The 14,250-nt window shown below is 34.1% G+C and overlaps 1 protein-coding gene across 50 annotated transcripts in view; it reads left to right on the forward strand.

Moving 5' to 3' along the window:
• Positions 1-14,250, forward strand: part of RIMS2 (regulating synaptic membrane exocytosis 2) — a 445,064-nt gene that overhangs the window by 136,396 nt on the left and 294,418 nt on the right. The window lies entirely within an intron of this gene.

Below are 14,250 nucleotides of genomic sequence, written 5' to 3' on the forward strand. Positions count from 1 at the left end.
GAAGTTGTTGTTTATTGGTATGAGACAGTTTTTGAATAGGTTTCTTAGGATTTTTGGAGGGATAAAATGAATTAATAATGCTGCATTTCTGTGTTATTATTCAGGAAACATTATAGTACTGATGTTTAGAACTTTTTCATGCTGCTATTAAATATTAAACATAAAAATATTAATAATTTTATCTAAGAGAGTGGAAGTGCAGGTCAGGAAGAAAAAGAATCGTGTAGTTTTTAATAAAGATAGTGCACTGATGGAAACATTCTGGAAAAAGGGTGGAAGTAATAGGCAGAGACTATATCCAGCATTTTAATCTTCTTCTCTGCCTCTGTGGGAGAAATCTCTTCTAAATGTGATATAATTTCTTAAATACAGGGATATTTGCACTTGATACTTCAAAGATGGTTATAATTTATTTCCCATAATTTTGTTGTAAGGATTCTCTCCCTTACTGATAATTTCTTTAAAATTATGTTGATATTTGTTTAATGTTACTGTTCTCAAGTTTTGTTAACTTGGTTATGAATTTCTAATTAGGTATGTAAAATTATGTAGGTAGTTTTAGCAATCATAATCACAGTTATGAATTAAGGTATTTTTAGGTGTATATGAAATCTGTATTCAATGAGATTTTTCTTATATCCCTTTGGTATACTGTGAAATATTTGAAGCTCTACAAAATGGAGCAATAATTCACGTATTATCAGCTGTGATTGTAAAGCTGCATATTTCCAAGTGCATAGTTTCAGGCCTGCAGCAACCAGCAAAGCCCTTAGCAACTGTTCTAATCAGCTGCCATCCCAGTCCTGATTCCCTGGCTCTGCTTTTGCAGATCACAGTACATGCTTTTTCTAGATCAAGGTGCATGCTTTTTGCTATTTTTTTTACAGATACATATACATGGTGCTTTTCACTGTTTATTCCTTGTGAGACTTGGGCAAAAGCTGCATATTGTATCAGATAAAAAGACAGAATTATTTTATTCATTTGCTGTGCCTTAGATGAGGAGTATATTTATTCTAGAAGAGTGGCAAACAAGAAAGGATTGTTAGGAAACAGCCTAGCATGGGCTGTTTTGCTTAGGATGATAATATTTCTGTATTTATAAGGAGCAATGTCATGTTTTTCTGCATATCAATGCTTTTGGCCTCAAGAAAATATTGTGCAATTTTTAAACAATATGCAGCAGCAATTATGAGAGATTAATTCATGCTTTCTCTGTCTTCTGATACTAAAGTTAGGTGAAAGTATTTTATGGTTATGAGTAAAAAGATTCCCTTTTCCAAATAACTATTTGTATTTTAAATCTGATCTTGATAAAAGGTTTTGAAGAAATCATCTATTAGTCACTAAAAAAATCTCACTGGAATTTATTACAGAGGGTAGTCCTTTGATTGTCTTACTGATTTAAAAAATCTGTTCTATTTTTTTTTAATTAAATGATTGTAGTATATAATTTAGATAGATTTTTCATTTAAAAAAGCTTTGCACGATAAATGTAAAGCACTTGCTAAAAATGAATTGTTCATGCATTAAGAGTTAATGCTTCAGAACTGTGGTGTACCTCCAGCATGTAAGAGTCTGCTTTGATGAGGTATAGTGTGCTGTATCTCTTTAATCTTCAAAGTTATATATTTTGTCCTTTGATAATCCTTTCTCTTTTGAATAAGGTTTTTTCTGTTTTTACATCTGAGAAGTACAAGTCAGAGTCCAGGAAGATAACGGCTGACATTACACACAGAGTGATTAACTGCTACTGCCACAAAGTAATAATGTCAAGAAAACAGGTTAATGCCTACAAATTGTACAGTAGATAATGAAGTGTAAAACAAAATCATAGGAAAGGAGGTAGTATACAGATAATTTTAGTTGAATAGACATTCCTCCTAAGTTTCACATAATTTTTTGTTGGAGTTCTTGTTCTTCAGTTCTTCAGAAAGTTTAGATATGCTGAGATTTTGTTCAAGGAAAGATAGGGATCTTGGGCTTTGCTTTCTCATGCTATGCTAACCATTGACAGGAACATGCATTAACTATTTTTTCCTATTTACCATAAAAACTTTATATGAGTTGGGTTTTTATTTGCATAGTTTTGGTTTTGCAGTAGCTGATGTGAGAGGGCCTAAATGATAGTAAGCTCCTTGTGAGTTTGATTGATTTTAGCACTTAAATGGGTTTAGTTATCCCTCCCAGCAGCTTCTAATGGATGAATATTGCTGCTGAGCTCTCTTCTGCCAGCTGCAGGGCAGCACTTTGCTGTAAGATGCTCTTGTGAGTGTAAAAGAGAAAGCTGGTTTGCTGGGCCTCCCTCCTGCTCCTACCCTGCTCTGCCTGACGTTCCCAACTCCAGCCAGCTGGAGCAGTAAGAGCTATCATTTTACCTCAAAATTGTGTTTCACTTGTGTTGGGGATTGTGGTGTTATTTCCTGGGTAATAAGTTATTTTTTATTGAAAAATTATTAGAATGACCTCATGTTGGGAAACCATAAGAATTGTTCTGCATTTTGAGCATTTGGCAAATAGCTAGTTTATGGAATAAATTCATCAGTTTCCAGAAAAGAAATCAAGAGACCTTTTATGAAAACACAGTATGTGCTGGCATTACATCCAAATTTTACAGCAGCATCTAAAGGAGTTTTGCTTTTTTTGCAGTCTAAAATTTTTCTTATTACTTTAAGTGACATGCTATTTGTTCAAATGACAAAAACCCTCCAATGAAATAAAGTTTTAATATACATATTAAACATTTAGCAAATTAGTGAGCTGGATTTTCAGATTTCCATTCTTCTTTAGTGTTTAGTGTACAAATATTGTGCTGTGGATGCTCTATTTGTAGCAACATGCTTTGAGAAGTCACAATTGCTTTGGGCAGTATTGAGATTAACACATTACTGCATAATGGCAAGCATCTTTTCTGACTAAAATTGGTACAAAATGTACAGAAGATTACCAATCCAATTTTGCACTTGCAGTTTATATTAGAAGCTTTTCTCATAACATAGAAAGTGGTCAATTTACCTAAACTTGGTTTCTCACATGACATATTGTTAGGATTTTTTTACAGTTCTCTGAAAGTGAGTTTACTGTCTAGCTTGGCCACACAGGGGCATAAGATAACTAATATATTGAGCCTAGAACCAGTACAAAGATTGTTCACCAAATTCTGTGTGCAATAGAGACTTAGGAATTGTCTCATTTTGAAATTAGAAACACCTAGTTTAAAAAAACAAATTGTATTTTCTTTTATTAAATGAAACTCCAGTGTTTTTGAAGACTCTTAAGAGTTTTCACTTTTGAAATCCCTTGGTAAGCATCTTTTACATAAATACACTGATTTTTAAAAGATGAGTAAAATGCCAAAATAAATTAGCTAGTTGGCAAAACTAGACATTTATACTGAAAGTATAATTTTAGTAGAAACATATGATTTCTTTTCATTATTTAATTTTCTGTTTTGTTTCCTGCAATACATCTAACCAATATATCTAGTAGCTATTTACCAAATGTCCATCTTATAATGAAGCCATCAAATGATGTCAAGAATTACTGTCACAGGCAATTGTTATTTTTCTGGTGTTAATAATCATTACTTTGACATTGAAGGGAAAAAGATCATTTTCCCTTCCTTGTTGGGAAAAAAAATGTCAGAATATTTCTGTGTAATAGTCTTGAGGGTTTTTTTTCCCTGACTATATTGGTTCAACATAGCAAGAGGTTTGCTAATGTTCTAAGAGAATGTTGCATTTTCAAATATTGCCAGTCTAAGAGCCAAGAAGAAAACCACCATAATGGTGTTAGAACTGACAGTATATTGTCCATATTCTGTGGTGCAATACTGCTGAATACTGTAATTGAAATTGCTTCTCCTCCCTTTTCAAAACTACCTTGTCTATAGCTACCTTTAAAATTTTAGTTTGTTGGGATTTTCAAATCTTCTCCTTTTTACCTCCATACTAGATTCATAGAATCCTGTTTTAAGTATATTCCTCAATTTGTAGTTGATGTGCTTTCTCAAGTAAAAAATAGTGTTGGCAAATACATTTATTTGTGTTTCTACCATGTAATTTTTCCTTAATGTATTAAAGACATAGCAAAGCTATTTCCTCCCCTTGTTCTCAACTGTCTGTGTCTTGCTTCAGACACAATTAGAATTCCAAAATTAAGCTAATTCCAGTCCTAGACCTCTGTATTACTGTAGGAAATATGTCAAATAATCCTCTATCTTTTCTTCCTAAAATTAGAGAAATAAGCCGTATTCAGGTGAATCCCTATGTGCATATATATCTATATATGTGAACTTCTCTAAACACAAAGGGAAGACTGGCAGCTGGGACAGCAAGTATAAAAGGCAGAGAGGAACTCGCACAGCTGTGTATTTGGTCTTTCCTGCACCTTTGCCAAGCGTTCCTCAGAGAGTGCTCTTATGTCCTCCTTGAGCTGTGGATAAGTGTATCTAACTTCATCTGTCCTTTGGCCTTTCATTAGCTTCTTTGGGGCAAAGTTGGACAAGTAGTATGATTTTTCTCATCTTCTCATGTTTCTGTTTCCTTTGGAGGAAGCAACTGAACGTACTAACTTGCCCCAAAGCTATTTCTTTCTCAGAGGAAGTTCGGTATTCCATCCTGTCTTGGTGGTTGTTGGGTTTTGGGTTTGTTTTTTAGTCCCTATTTCTAGGAAAAAAAACATTCCTGTAACATTCTGTTACAGATATTTTCAGAGAGAGAAAAGTAAAAGATTTCCTTATAGAACTGTTTCTTTTCCCGTCTCTTCCAGCTCTGGGGAGAGATACCTTCTGTTACTTCCACCTCAGCTGCTACAGATTTAATAAGGTGACATATGCTTCCTCCATGCATCTCACAGAGATGTGGATATTTGCAGCCCTAACAGGTTTCTCTCTATTCTCATTGTGCATCAACTGCTGTTATCTGATGATGGCAATAAAATCCTAGCTGGCATATGATCCTAACCTCCCACCAGGAAGAAAAAAAGAGGATGGATCAGAGGTGGATAATTTGTCTCAATTCAGCTAGTATGTTAATTTCAGAAATTTAAATAATCCTAAATTTAGAAATGATTAAATATGCTTTAAAACTTGATTTTTTTTTTCCTCACCTGGGTGAGAGCAACAGAAATCTAAGGAATAACTGAGTTACCAAGTACAACTTATTGAAGAGAACATGTAAAAAAAATCTTTCTATTCTTGAATAACTCAGTTGATTCCTGTCATTTCTCAGAACAGCCCAATAAGATGTATTATCTTCTAGAAAAGGCAGAGATCATGATATTAAAAATGACTATGATATTGTACAGTTGAAATATTTAAGAGATTTGTTTAATGTCAAGAGCCCAGTATTTTACAGGAACTGCATGTTGCAACATCCAGAAATCAAGGTTGCTAGTCTTGACCCTTGAGTGTATAATAGGTGTGTCTGAGGGCAGATTGAGCTGCAGTGACTACAACAATAGCCAGCCCTATGTATCCATTTTACTCTTCTTCAGGGTGCTGTCACTGATAAAACTGGCATGAGTGCTAAGCAAACCTGCTCCATCCTGCCTCAGCTGGGAGTAAGTTTTTTGTACTGGTGTGCATCAAAGGCAATACCTCAGACTGTTTCCTGTAGATGGTCAGACCCATATGCATAAATATTTCATTTTTCCCAGCTGTGTGGTCAAAAGCTCCTAGTGAGAATCTTCACCAGTCCTTCTTTGCTGATTACCAAGTATGTTAAAAAAATCACAGAATATTCTGAGTTGGAAGTGACCCACAAGGATCATAAAATTCCAGCTTCTGGCTCTGCACAGCTCCATCCCCAGGAGTCACACCATGTGTCTGAGAGCATTGTCCAAAGACTCCTTGAACCTGTCAGGCTGATGCTGTGACCACTTCCCTGGGGAGCTGTTCCAGTGCCCAACCACCCCCATGGGTGAAGAACGTTTTTGTGATATCCAACCTAAACCTCCCCTGATACAACTCCAGTCCATTCCCTCAGATCCTCTCACCGGGACCACAGAGCAGGGATCAGTGCCTGCCCCTCCTCTTCCTCTCATGAGAAAGTTGTAGCTGCAATGAGGTCTCCCCTCAGTCTCTTCTTGACCAGACCAAGTGACCTCAGCCACTCCTCATATATATGGCTTCCCCTCAAGGCCCTTCACTGTCTTTGTTGCCCTCCTTTGGATGCTAAGAACTTAATCTTTCTTATATGGTTGGGTCCAAAACTGCACACAATAATGGTTAACAGCACTCATGTAGCCCTCACCTTCTTTACACTCCTTTATCCTTTTAGCTTTTTTCCTTTTGGGTTAGTAATCACACACACATTTATGGTAAAATCTGCCTACTAATGGTGCTGTCCCTTTACCAGGTCAGGAGCAGTAATTGTACTGACTTGTAGAAACATGGGGCTTTGAAAAGCTAAACTTTCCTTACCAGAAAAAAAGCTATGTCTCCACTTTGTTCTTTGATTGAGAAGTTTTGCTGCTGTTCCTGCCACAGTTACTGAAGCAATGGAATGAAGACAACTTATGTTGGTATGAGTTTGGACATTTCATTATTTCCTTTTGTTTTGTTCTTTTGGGTATAGTATAGTTATGGGTCGAAAGAGAACTAAAAAGGAAAACAGAATTTTTTAAACCTCTAATACCACATCTTACAGATGGACAGAATAGCAGAAATAACATTGGGATGTTTGGCTGTGTAGGTCTGGCTAAGGTGGGGAGAGTGGAAGGGAGGAGTGCTGCAGCTACCGAGCTCCTTTCCTGTCAGGTGCGATGGGACTGTCCTACCAGGCACTAACTATGGACCCATCATCCCTGTAGATTTCTCAGGAATATGCTCTGGATTTTCCACTATAAGGGTAGAATGAAGGTTTACTCATGGAACTGTGTGAAACACTGTGCTTCAAAGTGGTTCAAGAAAGATTGGTATTGAGCTTCAAACGATGTACAGGGTTCTGAGAAAGGAATAAATGAATATAATATTGACCCCTGAAAAATGGTGAAATCTGAGATGAGTTTTGAAGGTAATGGCATAATTTTAACTTTAGCCTGAGATAAAAGGTTTGAAGCAGAAGCTGGAGGTATTTCAAGTCCTTGGCTTCACTTCAGCATGTGCTTTGCAATAGTGAGGCAAAGTCAGCCTTCTGAAAGCTTCTTTTTGGGCTCTGAACCTGAGAGGGAATAATTACGAGACTGAGAAATGAAATAAAAATGTTATGTATTTGAGAAATTTGTCCAAAAGTTACCTAAGTTTGAAAGAGATTAGAGATTGAAATGCTGAAACCTTAACTTTGTTTGTTTTATATTAAGAATTGAGTTGGATGTATTTCAAGTCAGAGGGAATTTGCATGGTGTCTTTATTTATAAGAATGAAAATTTGTCTTGATTAATACATTTTATCCTTGCTACAATATTTGAGTTGTCTTTCTGATTAAGATTTACTTCCAAATTCCTATCTTGTGGTATTCAAGACATTTTTTGTCATGAAACTTCATCAATATTTTGAATAAAAAATTTTAAGCCCTTGTCTTTTGGAAAGTAGTAGTCACATATATCATAATAGGAATAATAAACTTTAATTGCTAAAGGTATACAAAACTAAGTTGACAAGCAAGTAATGCAATCATAATTGCTTTAAGATAGTTTTCATTATTAACCTTTAAAATAAGATATATAGTCACAGACAAATGCTCTAAACCAAAAAGTTTAGTCTGTGGTTTAACTATTGTGCACCAAATAGAAGACCTTCTAGCATGTATTATGTGTCATAAATAACACATCATTTCAATATTAAATAAATAGAATAATGAAATAAGAATATTTCTTGTAAATTTTAGGATTTTTTCTCTATATATGACATTAAAAATATTTTTAAAGGGACCAAAGGAGATGATGAATAAAACATTACTAAAAGATGGAACCTCAGAATTTCAGGAAGACTTAACACTGCAATTATTGATTATGTCTTATCCTACAAAATATATTTTCAAGTATAGCTATACAAAATTTTAAATTCTAAATTTCTAAATTCACCTGAAAGTGAATGGCAGAAATAGACACAGCTAGAGATGGAAAACATTTATTAGATCATCTAGTTTGTTTCCATGACAATTCCAAATTTGGAGTGACGTGATATTTATGTGATATGGTTTTATCTCCACAAGGTAATGTTAACTCGACTGAAAATGTGTAGAAAAAGCAGACTGCAATATAAGGAGTGCAACAGGGTAAGATAGGAAACAGAATTTATAGTATAGACCTCTTCACGGAGTTGCAGTTATTTCTGTCTCTTGCCTATCTGCATTTTTTTCTCCTGCTTTGGTGGAAAAAATGCTGCAAAATAATAGAATATCTCAGTAAATTCTATGTCATGTATCCCTCATGCAGTGCAAAGCTTAATGAAATATTCAGCTCTATTGCCATAGTTTATCTCCATTTACCTAAATAAGACATTACAGAAACTAATTTCTCTCCTTATTACTTTATATAGGGTTGAATCTGAATTTGTTACATAAAAACACTTAAAGTCCAATTTTCTTTGCTCATAACACTATCTAAAACCAAATAACTTACCTTTAAAATTTTAAAATTATTTTGCACTAATGGCCATTGGTGGGTTTTTTGCTTTCCAGAAGAGACTGCACTAATTTAAGATGTATAACCAAAACCAAGAGAAGGTAACATGTTCTCAGCCCAATAAATGAATATTTTTTTTTTCCCAGTGCTGTACTGGATTAGTAGATGTACAGAGCAGATCTAGAAAGAAAATCTTATTTTCTGCTATTTGGACAGGTTTTGTACTTAGTTACTTCATACAGTGTTATTTTAGAGCATGCTTTAGCAAAGAATGAACAAGATACACTAAATAAAGAAATGCTACAATCCTTAATCTGAATGCACTTTATACTGATTGCAAATTGACTAATACCAGCATGAATCTGATTTTATGTTTATATATCTATATACATCTGCAGAAAAAAAAAGAAACATAGGACCTTTGCATATAGACCTAGAATTTGCCTGTACTTTAAACTTATTGTGAAGCCCAATTTAGAAGCATTACTAAATGGGAAGAAAAGGTTTCTTGGAGCTGCTGTGGTGGAGAATAATGTCAGTATCACAGCAGAAGTCTGTATTAACTCTGCAGTGAAAGCATAGCCTCAATTTCACATGATTTTATTTTCTATCTGTGCACTGTGTGCTGATTAGCTCTACTTTCTGCTGCAGGGCTGCTGCATTTTATTTGTGCTATATAACATGTATAATAAATAAGGCCGTTTGAATATTTAACCAGTAATGATGCTACATTAATGCAGGTATCCATAAATTATCATTAATTAATTATGGTTCCATAAGTAATGTATTTTTTTTTCTTTCAAAGGAGAATATTTAATTTTGTTGTTTGTATGAAGGAAACCAATCTCAGGTATTCCTAACATTCTCTCAGGAAAGTTAGATTTATCTGAGTATCTTGAAATCTCATTTTTAATCTTGTGAAATAATATTATAGATATATATAAACTGGGTCTCTTTGTTTTTTAAACTCTGTACAAACAGTACAAGGAATAAGGTATTAGGTTAAATTTTTCTAGTTTCTTTGTAACTATATGATTTACTGACTGAAAAAAGATTGTTTCTGGCTAAGGCTGCTTTCCCTGAATCATTATGGATCTTGATTAGTCAATTAAGATTTTTTTTCCACTCTGGTGGTTAATTTTATTTTAAGTTTCATATTCAGAAAAAAAAAAGTTGATAAAAGAGAATTCAATATCTATTGTTACAGATATTGTATACAGAATGATAGAATGGCTTGGATTGGAAGGGACCTTAAAGATCATCCACTTCCAACTCCCCTGCCATAGGCAGGGACACCTTCCACTTGATCAGGTTGCTCAATGCCTCATCCAACCTGACCTAAATATTGTTGTCCTCAGGAAATATAATACAAGCAAGTAGGTGTACATTTTGCCATAAAATCAGTATATCTCCCAACTAACCTTATATCCTTCTGTTAACCATCTTTCTATATGTTGGATGAGAATTTTGGGTTCTACAGAACTAGTTGAAAAAAGGAACTTTGTATCTGAACTCTTAAAGATGAACATATGTTTATTGTATATCACTTAGAAACTGAGCTTGAGATAATATGGAAAATATTTTAGAAACAACAGTGAACTTTAGATCAACATAATTTGTAGCATGGCAAATTAATGTTTTCCACAAAAAGTCCACAGATGCCTGCTGGGGCCGATCATGACTGGTAGGTTATCAATGAAATAAAAAGATGTAAAGACTGTCTTTGGTTTTGTGTAGTATTTCTAATTGTTAACTATAAGGAGGAATTTGCTGTCCTCCACATCTCTGATGCCCTGATATTTGGATCACTGTGCATAATTCTGGACATGGATTTTTAGCAAATGTGGGCTTCAGAAAAAGCATAACGTAAAAAATTTCAGGAGAGAATAGTGAAGAGATGGAAATAAGTCCAGGTTAGTTTAGCTAGCATTTAAAAGAGACAGACTAGCAGCAGCAATATGTATGTGATTACTTGAACCACAAGACAAAAGAAGATTTATTTGGGAGATTTAAAAAAAAAAAAAGACATGGAATGTGGTGTAAAGAGTGGAAGGCTTCAGCTGAATGCTGATGCAAATTTCTTAACCTACCACAGTATAGAATTCATCCCATAGGAAATGGTATAAGCCTTAAATTAGATTGAGTAAATTCTAGAAAATGTACTGTGGAAAAAGATCTTTCATTGTCATGGAAACAAACTAGATGATCTAATAAATGTTTTCCATCTCTAGCTGTGTCTATTTCTGCCATTCACTTTCAGGTGAATTTAGAAAATGGAGGTATTTTTTATTATTTTCACTTTCTGGCATTACAGGATAGTATACAACAGCTGAGATTTAAGTGCTATCTCAGGAAGTTTATATTTCAATAAGATCAACTGGGAGTTATTGTTTCCAAACCATAAATGCCTAATTAAAACACATGGACTAAATCTCATTAATAATGGGTCAAATACTACTACTATTATTCCTGGGGTTTTTTTCTGCATCATGTGAGCATCACTTCTGTTTGTCTAATTGTGCTGTCTCTCAGTCCAATGCAAGGCAAGTCAAAGAAATGAAATGAAAATTAATTACTTTTATTTACTCTTTATGTAAATTATCCCTTTGACACGAAAGACCTTGTTTTCAGAAAAATGTCTGTATCATGTTTATATGTTACCCATTACCCAAAATTTTATAAAGTAAACTATTTGCTTGGAGGATTCTCTAAAGAATAATATTGCAGATGAAATATGTGTTTCTTCCTATGAGGTTAAAAATTAATTTCGCGGCATTTACCTGATCATACCAGTAGTTAAGATCATCAACAGTAGTGTTTGCTTAAATTCTGATTTTATATTTAGTCTATCTTCACACAACTTAATTCTGAAATCAAATTTCTATATAAAGAAGTAGTAAAAAAAATCCAGGGACAGAATGTAGAGATTCTGAAGGCATTCTTAATGCTTGCTACACTTATCTGCAGTTTCTAAATTTTCAGCAGAAAGGTTTTACCCTTTGCATTGCTAAAATAATTTTCAGTTATATAAACTTTATGAGTCAGTGTATTTACCAACACATGAAATAGAGCTTATATTAAAAGGTCAAAATCTGGAAGGAATATTTCAAAGCCAACACTGTATTAGAGGGCTGGTATCAGGTACCCAGAAGGAAATGAGGCTTTTGTCTCACCTGACTTCACATGCTGCTTGGAAGCACCACAGGCCTCCAGTGAAATCAGTGGAGACACATCACTATTTTAGGGCAGAGCCACGTGAAACATTTGTGGCAGCTGCATTAATTTAAGTGTTTGGCTGACATGAAGATGGGAGGTAGTAATAGCTTCATTGTTTGGGGGAGCTCATTTACAGAGGGATGTGAGTGCAAGGGATGCAATTACCATTCCTTGAAAATTTGCTTGATGCCTAGATCCCCACTTCATGCTCCTGGCTCACATTGCCATCTAGCATTTCACATGCTGAAGATAATTAACCAGTTAATGGCATTGTAACGAAACTCAGTATTCTGAGAAAAGGCCTGTGACACAAATATTAATTATCTCATATGAATATGACCATTAGAGGCACCCAGATTTTGAATCAGTTGTCTAAATGAGGTCAGTGTATCCTTCTTATAGGGATTTGAGTAGTAGCTTTGGCATTGTAATGCATGGAAATATTTAATGATAATATAAAATCTAAAGAAAACTGAAGTTGCTAAAGAATAAATATTTGTTTATAACATTAATAGTTTTTTTCCTTAGACAAAGCAGTTCCTTCTATTAGATGGTAAAATTCATGCAGAGAAAAGAAATAATATCTCAAATAGTGTGATAGAGAAATGCTGTCCTTTTCCTTAGCAGTTGATATGTAGTGTCTATTAAAAACCCCCATATTCTTTCCTCTAGCTACTATGATTGTTGATAAGAGCAGTGGTGCTGCTTAGAGAATAAATATTAACATTTTATTATGTAACAGTTAAATGAAATACATAATATAAGAATAATGAAATTCATATTACCACAGCCTGAGTCTCTGGAAATTAAAATGCTGACTGTAGCTACTCAGATATATTTATTGAAATCGAAAAATAATCTTTGAATATTCTTTTAATGGGTGGTCCAAGCCTACAGCAACTTTTGTTTATCCTTGGATGCTTTGAGAGCAGTGGAACTTTTCAGAAGGTAAATTTATCAAATGATTCACTGCAACCACAATTTAATGTGGTTTGCCCATAGTGAGCTCTATACTGTAATACTTGCTATAGAAGCAGATTATTTTCAACTAAACTACATATCAAAGTAGTAACTCTCAGAATTATTTTTTCAAACACCTTCACTGTTTAACACCATTCAACTTCCTGCACTTTACAGAGATTGGTTTCTAAACTGAAAATTTCAAATATAATCTTGCACAAAAAATTCTGAGAAAATATTTCAGACTCATAAAAATTCATCATATTCCTGATTAGGGTACATTTTAAATGAGTATATTTCAGCTTATTTAAAGTTCTTTTAAATCTGTTCTACATCCGTGATAGCCTAAGGATAACTACAGTGCTGCCTACCTTTACTTTCCTTATGGCTGTCAACAGCAGCTGGTGCAACCAAAGACTGAAATGAAAGAGAATCAGCATAAAATATAGACACATTTTCCAGAATATTCATTTAGGTTCTGTGTACCAGAAGAAAAATAATAATACCAATTCATTAAAAGTAATAAGCAATGCTTGTCAGATATTTGTCTAAGAAGATTTTTGCATTGATTCTGATTGTGTTTAAAGAATAGCCACAGGAGAAAAATGTAATATGAGTGCTTAAAATGAAACTTATCATTGTCTGTTTATTTCTGTTTTAACTTCATTTTATCTCCTGTACTGCAGTTTCCAGAAATTTCTCTTTTTTTATTTTTCTATAAAGTAGAGGCAGCATAAAATTTAATTGAATAGCTCTGAAACACTGTGCAATTAATTCACTCAAACAAAAAGCATACTTCACCAAATGCTTCAGAACACATATCCAACTGCACTGTCAGACTGTCTGGTTCCAGATAAGTTTTCTCTTCAGTCATTTAGAGATGCAATGTTAGACTGTAAATTATTGTCAATATCCATCAAGGATATTTTTCAGAATATGTATGCATACACAGGTACACATTTTTTAAAAGAGATGTGATAATTAACAAAAATTTTTGACTATCCTGAAGAAGAATTACTTTTAAAAAACATTTGGCATACATTTTGAAAAATAAATATGTGTGTATCTTGTAAATCAAGCAGGTCATAGAAACCTGTGGAAAAGTATGTAGGTAGTTGATAGATCACAGACACCTACATTTTTATGACTCAATTTGCATAATTCTTATGTAGTTCTGAGAAATTCCTGTCAGTTCTGTAATGGCTTGTCGCCTAACAAGCATGTAGTACTGTATGAGGTTCCTGAGTGTAATGCCTCAGGTTTTAGCTTTTCTATTTTTCACATTCTTTACTGTTTTAGTGTGTAGTTAAGAGCTTCATATTAGGGGACAGTAAGCTCTCTTCACAGAGTAGGTAGACAAAACAATTCCTTCTCTAGCTGGGGACCAAGGACAAATGATCCAAATTTCAGGCCCAAGAGCATAAACAACAGTGGACTGAAGAGAGAAAAATAAGAAGGATGGGACTTCATAACCTAAAGCTACAATTGGACAATTAACTCCAATAT

The sequence above is a fragment of the Passer domesticus genome, chromosome 1 (genome assembly GCF_036417665.1).
Source record: "Passer domesticus isolate bPasDom1 chromosome 1, bPasDom1.hap1, whole genome shotgun sequence".
NCBI classification, from domain to species: domain Eukaryota; kingdom Metazoa; phylum Chordata; class Aves; order Passeriformes; family Passeridae; genus Passer; species Passer domesticus.